Source organism: Procambarus clarkii, unplaced genomic scaffold (assembly GCF_040958095.1).
Source record: "Procambarus clarkii isolate CNS0578487 unplaced genomic scaffold, FALCON_Pclarkii_2.0 HiC_scaffold_1474, whole genome shotgun sequence".
Classification (NCBI taxonomy): domain Eukaryota; kingdom Metazoa; phylum Arthropoda; class Malacostraca; order Decapoda; family Cambaridae; genus Procambarus; species Procambarus clarkii.
In genome coordinates this window covers 1-8572 of record NW_027190502.1, presented here as the reverse complement: position 1 = coordinate 8572, position 8572 = coordinate 1, and the positions used below count along the sequence as shown (strand labels likewise).

The window sequence follows — 8572 nt, the reverse complement described above, 5'->3', positions numbered from 1 at the left end:
CTCCCAAGAAAGCCGCCACAAGCAACAAACCACCTACAGCCTTGAAAAAGAAGCAGCAGCAGCAGCTTGTTGTTGGGAACAAAAAGCCCAAAATAAAGAGAGCTTCAAAATCTCCCAAAACCACCCAAGGCAAAGAAAGCTGTCAAGAAAACAACAAAGGCAAAATAAACGACGACATGCAAGCAGCATGAATACACATGACAATAAACATCCAGGCCTCCCCCCTCAGTGGAGGGGCCTCATATGATTCCAAAAAGAGTTTAGTTTTGTAGACAAATAAATCATACTTTGGGGTAGATTTACTCTGTATATTATATATATATATATATATATATATATATATATATATATATAATATATATATATATATATATATATATATACACATACATGGGTGAGGTGATATGGTACCAAAGTTTGGGTGAGGTGATTGACATTTACACAAGATAAAACACGACGACAATGGGAATAAAACATAAGAATGGAAGTAACTGCAGAAGGCCTATTGGCCCATAACACAAGCATTCCTCTTGATGCTTCTATATTGGTTCGGAGTCTTGAAGCTATAATATATATATATATATATATATATATATATATATATATATATATATATATATATATATATATATTATATATATATATATATATATATGCACACAAAACTAAATAGTCTTGTTAGACAAATTGCCCCTATTAGAGGCAAGTTGACTAACAAGCCGAATGACTGCAATTGTTTTGAATTTGAGTTAAATCTAACATAGAAATGTAATCAAACCTAACCTAACCTATGCTAACCCAAGCTAAGCTAACCTAACCTAACCTAAGCTAACCCAAGCTAAGCTAAGCTAACCTAACCTAACCTAAGCTAAGCTAACCTAACCTAACCTAACCCAGCAATTCATGATCTTAATATAATACTGTTAATTGGATAAACCAATTTGGAAAGAAATGTTCGAAAATAACAAAATTAACTGTGCTTGTTAGGAAAATTGGGCCTTGCATACTTGTCCCAATAGTGTGGTTCTCGCTTTTAGGTACGACATAAACGTATACCTAAGTTGAGAGAGAAAAAGATTCGCACTCAAACATGCATATCGATTGCCAGTCCTGAATTCTGGGTAGATATTCGTGTCCTCCCTTTTCATTTACCATCATTTGGATACTATCAAAACAGCTCTGAGAAGGATAAAATGAATAAAACGGGTAGCTCACTCATGTAAAAAGGAAGAGTTGGGAAAGATCTCTCTCTCTCTCTCTCTCCCTCACCCCCCCCCCCCACCACCACCAATGATCCTGCTCTGCTAGTATATAACGGAACAAACCTTCCCCCCCCCCCCACCCCTCCCTCCCCAATCAGAGTCCCTTTAAGCATGCGAGGATAAAAAATAGATTTCATAAGACCCAATGTGCTAGCTGATATCAAAACAATTTATGTTATCGTCTATTAAGCCCTTCAGTAAAAAGTATAGGGACCTAATTAGGTCCCGTTTTGAGGTGGTGGTGGGTGGAATCGATGGATTAGCCAAGCTCTTATCCGCCGAATCCGTAGAGGGTACGACCCTGGCGCTTCAGAGCGTACACCACGTCCATGGCAGTGACGGTCTTCCTCTTGGCGTGTTCCGTGTAGGTTACAGCATCACGGATGACGTTCTCGAGGAACACCTTCAGGACGCCACGGGTCTCTTCGTAGATGAGACCCGAAATACGCTTCACGCCGCCACGACGAGCTAAGCGACGAATAGCGGGCTTGGTGATGCCCTGGATGTTGTCACGTAGCACCTTACGATGACGCTTGGCGCCACCCTTTCCGAGTCCCTTGCCTCCCTTGCCGCGTCCAGTCATGGTGTTGAAGTTGTGTGAATAATAAAATTTCGGCACGATTTCCCCAGACTATATCCCGTCAAGCGGACGTACTTGTAGCATGGCAACTCCTAACTCCTGCCTGTCCTTACTTTATGCTTGTACTCGAGCAGAAACACGGCTTTCTCACAACGCTTTCAAAACTGCAGTTGCCTACTCGTCTGTTTCACGTCTCTGTGAAATGACTTTTGCACAAATCCAAAAAATAGAGCAAAATCAGCGATAATAGTGTTTGAGGTGAGCTGCCTGTTGGCTGCAGCCAGAGGAAGGAGGGGAGGGGCAACGGGGTGACGTAGGCGAGTCGAGCAGCCAATGGCGCTCGAGCAAGCGCCTCGAGACGGCGTATATAAGCAAAAATTTTTCGGCGCCGGCCATCACAAACCACAGTTGTTCACCATGGCTCGCACCAAGCAGACTGCTCGCAAGTCCACGGGAGGCAAGGCTCCTCGTAAGCAGCTGGCCACCAAGGCAGCACGCAAATCTGCTCCTGCCACAGGGGGCGTGAAGAAGCCTCACCGTTACAGGCCCGGAACGGTCGCCCTGCGTGAGATCCGTCGTTACCAGAAGAGCACAGAGTTGCTCATCAGGAAACTTCCCTTCCAGCGTCTGGTGCGCGAGATTGCCCAGGACTTCAAGACCGATCTTCGCTTCCAGTCGTCTGCCGTCATGGCTTTACAGGAGGCATCCGAGGCTTACCTGGTCGGTCTCTTCGAGGACACTAACCTCTGTGCCATCCACGCCAAGCGTGTCACCATCATGCCAAAGGACATTCAGCTTGCTCGCCGTATCCGTGGAGAGCGTGCATAAGCTAAAACGACCACCCTAGTATACACCAAACTCGGCCCTTCTCAGGGCCAAAATATCCTTCTAAGGAGATTTCAGACATTCCTAGCATCAGTCATATGAATTAACCTTCATCTATACATATAATAAATAAATAAATACAATAATTTAGGTGGCATACATACACTGTACACGTGATATCAATAAATCAAGTCATTTGTAGTACAACCTGTCCTCTTACAAACAAAACGCCGTCGCTTTTCATTCTTATGCACTGCCAAGGATCCTCCCCCCCCCCCTCCAAAAAAAAAAAAAAAAAAATTGTCATACTGTACTAGAAATAAAAGCAGCTTGTATAAGTGACATACTGTCCTGTCCTGTTTTATTCTGTTTTTGGTCCTCTGGCTTAATCTGTTAAGTTAGGAGATGACATTTTAAATTAACCGTTTTCTTGACATTTTCAAACCTTAAGAGGGTGGCCTGCATAGTAATCCTAATGTGGAACATAACAATGAATCTCTAATCTCTAGAAAAAAGATACCGAGTGTTTATATGTGTGTTGAGAGAGAGAGAGAGAGAGAGAGAGAGAGAGAGAGAGAGAGAGAGAGAGAGAGAGAGAGAGAGAGAGAGAGAGAGAGAGAGAGAGAGAGAGAGAGAGAGAGAGAGAGAGAGAGAGAGAGAGAGAGAGAGAGAGAGAGAGACATGCAGAGACAGAGACAGAGACAGACAGACAGACAGACAGAGACTGAGAGAGAGAAACACACACAGACAGTTTCATAAATATTCTCATTTTATAGCTATTTGCTTTCAGTGACAGAGGTTTTTGTTATAATAGTATTGGTGTCTAACACTCACAATCTCTTTAGAAATTAAAGTGTGGCTCCAATGGAGCCGAGTTTGTTGGTTTGAGGCCAAGCCACCACCACAGGGCAGTAAGTAAGCCGTTTACTTGGAGGAGGTGTACTTGGTGACGGCCTTAGTGCCCTCAGAGACGGCGTGCTTGGCCAGTTCTCCGGGCAACAGGAGCCTTACAGCCGTCTGGATCTCCCGACTGGTAATGGTGGAACGCTTGTTGTAGTGGGCCAGGCGAGAAGCCTCGGCGGCGATGCGCTCGAAGATGTCGTTCACGAACGAGTTCATGATCGACATGGCTTTGGAAGAGATACCAGTGTCGGGGTGGACCTGCTTCAGCACTTTGTAGATGTAGATGCTGTAGCTCTCCTTCCTCCTGCGCTTCTTTTTCTTATCGCCCTTGGCAATGGCCTTCTGGGCCTTTCCGGCCTTCTTGGCAGCCTTTCCAGATGCCTTGGGTGGCATGATGATGCTCGTGCTGGCTGGCGTTGCGATACAATAATGAACTTTTGCGCGAGTCGAGCTTTCCTTTTATATCCCGCTCGCGACTCAGCTCAGAGCGGGTCGCGTGGCGGAGCGCGCTGATTGGTCAGTGGCGGACTCCCTTGATCCTGAGCGGGGTATATAACACGAAGCTCGATCTGCGGGCCGGCATAAAACACCACAAACCCACAACAGCAGCAGCAATGTCAGGACGCGGCAAGGGAGGCAAAGTGAAGGGCAAGTCAAAGTCTCGCTCCAGCAGGGCCGGACTTCAGTTCCCCGTGGGCAGAATTCACCGTCTGCTGCGTAAAGGCAACTACGCCGAACGCGTCGGTGCTGGCGCTCCTGTCTACCTGGCAGCCGTCATGGAATACCTCGCTGCCGAAGTTCTGGAGCTCGCCGGTAACGCCGCACGTGACAACAAGAAGACCCGTATCATCCCACGTCACTTGCAGTTGGCCATCCGCAACGACGAAGAACTCAACAAACTTCTGTCTGGCGTAACCATTGCACAGGGAGGTGTTCTTCCAAACATTCAGGCAGTTCTTTTGCCAAAGAAGACAGAGAAGAAGTAAGCACTTCTGCCACCCACCACGACAAATACCATAACCAGGCTCCATCCGGAGCCACACACACTTTAATAGAGAGATTCAAGTAGACAATCAACTTTCAAACATTAATAATAACATTTATATTGATTTCATTTGGAATGTGTACATAACAAACAAACAAAACAAAATTATAGGGGATATTCAGCATCACTTGGAATATTAACCAATCATATAAATCCAATATATATTTTATATTTTACTTTAAGCGAGGAATTCATATTCTATCAATTTTTAATCATACAAATGAACAAAAGCAATTCTTCACTAGACGTAATGAATGAATAAATGATCAAGGTTTTAATGTGTTTCATGAATAAATATATATATTATATATATATATATATATATATATATATATATATATATATATATATATATATAATATATATAATATAATATAATATAATATATTATAATACTTGTGAACCAGAATATGTTTGAGCAGCAGCGATCGTGCCATTGGCCGAAGTGCAACAATTCAAATAATTTAAAGGGCCTGCTCGGGTATATAAGAGAGGCTGGGAGACTGGGGCCGGTGTGGGTGATGGGTGATGAGTGATGGTGTGTGTGGTGTGGTGTTGTTAAGAGTTGATTTACGGCCAGCCAGCCAGCTGCAGCCAAGGCAGGGCAGGGCAAGGCAAGGCAAGGCAAGGCAAGGCAAGGCAAGGCAAGGCAAGGCAAGGCAAGGCAAGGCAAGGCAATAACAGGACAGGACAGGCAAGGCAAGGCAAGCAGGCGGGCGGGCAGGCGGGCGGGCGGGCGGGCAGCCAGCCAGCCAGCCAGCCAGGCAGGCAGGCAGGCAGGCAGGCAGGCAGGCAGGCAGGCAGGCAGGCAGGCAGGCAGGCAGGCAGGCAGGCAGGCAGGCAGGCAGGCAGCAGCCAGCCAGCCAGCCAGCCAGCCAGCCAGCCAGCCAGGCAGGCAGGCAGGCAGCCAGCCAGCCAGCCAGCCAGCCAGCCAGCAGCCAGCCAGCCAGCCAGCCAGCCAGCCAGCCAGCCAGCCAGCCACTCCCACTTTGTATTTATATGCATTCAATTTATATTCAAACATTATATATGTTAAGGGCCTAGTTTTAGTGTTTATTTTAAAAATGACAAACATCGAGTCGTTTTACCAGTCCTTTAGCGTTAACGGTGATGCATTTTAAAACTGAACAGAAATCACCTTTTCTGGATATATCAAATATCGAATCCGCTTAATGTGCCTACAATTCAATCATTCAAAAAATACATAATTTACATCATGCCTTTTCATAGAACAGACAATAAGATTTGAGACAATAAGAACTTTAGTTTTATAACTAAAGTTGCACAATTATACCAACTCTATGGTGGCTGGGTGGTAAGGTGTGTGGCTGGTGTTTTGGAAGTCGCGAGTTCAAACGACCCAATGGGAGTACTTTTTTTTTTTTATGCCATACAATCTTCCTAGTACTATTATGTAGGTTTGTGTGTGTGGTTTTTATTCATTCTTTGGTTTTATAGATGACATACATATTGACTCCTTTTACCGGTCCTTAATTAGGCTCTGGGGAAGCAATGGTGGTGGTGGTGGTGCATTTAAAACTAAACCAAAAATCACCAGTTCTGGACGCGTCAAATATCATATCCGCTTAATGTGTCTACAACCTAATTACTTAAAACTACACTATTTAATTCATTCATATCATGTGCATATTGGTCATTATGCTCATACAACCGACATAACAATTTATTTTCATTATTAGAATCATACATTTCATCAAGTAATACAGATACAAAGAGATTTTCTTTCTGAGAAGACCGTTAGTATTGGCTGGCTGGCAGGCAGGCAGGCAGGCAGGCAGGCATTTGAGGGTTATTATTTCGCCTGTTGATTGGGGGGAGGGTTGATGTGTTAGGGGGTTTTCGGTTAGGTGTGGTGGTGGTGATTGGTGGTGGTGGTGATTGGTGGTGATTGGTGGTGAGTAGTGGTGAGTAGTGGTGGTGGTGGGGTGGTGGTGGTGGTGGTGGTAGTAGTAGGTGGGAGGGGGGGGGGGGGAAGGGGAATGATGGTCTGTGGATTCCTTCTCCGTACCCCTTACATATAAGCAAAAACATGCCTTCCTGTGGGTATAGAAACATTAACACAAATTATATCAGTAACTGATATTGTAGCCTTTTAAACAGAAAAGATTTGTACATACAAATACTTTTAAATTATCATTTATTTGTGGAAATGGCATTTACGTCATTAAATTGATACCTCAGCATCAAGTGTCCTGCAGTGGTCCAGTGGTAAAGTGTATATAAGTGATGCGTATTCTTGGAGTTGCGAGTTCAAACCCGGATTAAGCTATATATATATATATATATATATATATATATATATATATATATATATATATATATATATATATATATATATATATATATATATATATATATATATATATATACAACATGTTTTGTTTTGGTTGTTTGTTTTTGTATAAAGCCTCACACACTATATTAAGCGAGTTTGTTTTAAACATGACATACATATTAATTCATTTTACCAGGCCTTATTCCACACAACTCCGTGAATTTCCCGTGGAGAGCCAGCCAGCCAGCCAGCCAGCCAGCCAGCCAGCCAGCCAGCCAGCCATTCAACAAAAACAAACGAAACAAAACAAAACAAAACAAAAAACATTATTGCCAACAGCATTTGGTGTTCCCAGGCGGTCACCCATCCAAGTACTAACCAAACCCAACGTTGCTTAACTTCGCTGATCGGACGAGAAGCGGTGTTCTCAACGTGGTATGGCCGTTGGCATGAGACTGCCTACACATTGTGGCTAATAACCAACTCTTTTTAGTCATCACGGCAGGATACGGACCTTCTTGTGGTGTCTTAATGGTAATTGTATCCTAACATATTTTTGTCTCCTTGGCATGGATATTTAACATCGTTTATTCAGTCTTGGGTTTATGTTCTTTCGCCATTTACAGACATTTTACATCTACCTACTTCCTCAGCCTACCCTGCCAATTTCTAATGAATTTGTGGATTTTCTTTTGTAATACATACATGTGTGTGCTCATCTGCTCTTCAGTTTTTATGATATTTGTCTCATCTGTCCTGCTTTATGATACTTTTACAAAGAACATGAACAAATGCTTCTATTTTAGAGAAGATATGGGATCCAGGTTTCGGAGCCGTAAAACCAACCGTCGTGATTGGTGGACGAGTTGCCAGGTTGCAGCTTCTGTACCGTGCCGGCACATAAATAGGTTCGGCTCAAGCGGCGGCAGCATCATTCCCCCGTGACTGTCTGAGCGTCTCTCATCACCTTGGTTATCTCATCATCATCATGGTAGAAGCAAAGCCTACCAAGAAGGCTGCGGCTGCTGCTGCTGTGGTGGCCACCACCAGGAAACCTCGCGTCCAGGTTGCTCACCCGAAAACTAGTCAAATGGTTCTAGCCGCGGTCGCAGCACTCAAAGACCGTAAGGGCTCGTCTCTACAAGCAATCAAGAAGTACGTTGTTGCCAACAACAAAGTCGAGGCTGCCAAGATCGCCATTTACATCCGAAGATTTCTCAAGAAAGCAGTGGCTGACGGCATTCTTGTTCAGACCAAGGGAAGTGGAGCTAGTGGATCATTCAAGCTGGCCGTAGCAGAGAAGAGGGCCGTTCTAACTCCCAAGAAAGCCACCACAACCAAGAAACCATCTACAGCAGCAAAGAAGGCCGTGGTAACTCCCAAGAAAGCCGCCACAAGCAACAAACCACCTACAGCCTTGAAAAAGAAGCAGCAGCAGCAGCTTGTTGTTGGGAACAAAAAGCCCAAAATAAAGAGAGCTTCAAAATCTCCCAAACCACCCAAGGCAAAGAAAGCTGTCAAGAAAACAACAAAGGCAAAATAAACGACGACATGCAAGCAGCATGAATACACATGACAATAAACATCCAGGCCTCCCCCCTCAGTGGAGGGGCCTCATATGATTCCAAAAAGAGTTTAGTTTTGTAGACAAATAAATCATT

General features: G+C 44.2%; 1 non-coding gene across 1 annotated transcript; it reads right to left on the bottom strand.

Moving 5' to 3' along the window:
- Positions 1-7241: 7241 nt before the first annotated feature.
- Positions 7242-7360, bottom strand: LOC138362224 (5S ribosomal RNA). Its single transcript, XR_011227504.1, has one exon. It is a non-coding gene; the product is annotated as a 5S ribosomal RNA (ribosomal RNA).
- Between the last annotated feature and the right edge of the window lie 1212 nt (positions 7361-8572).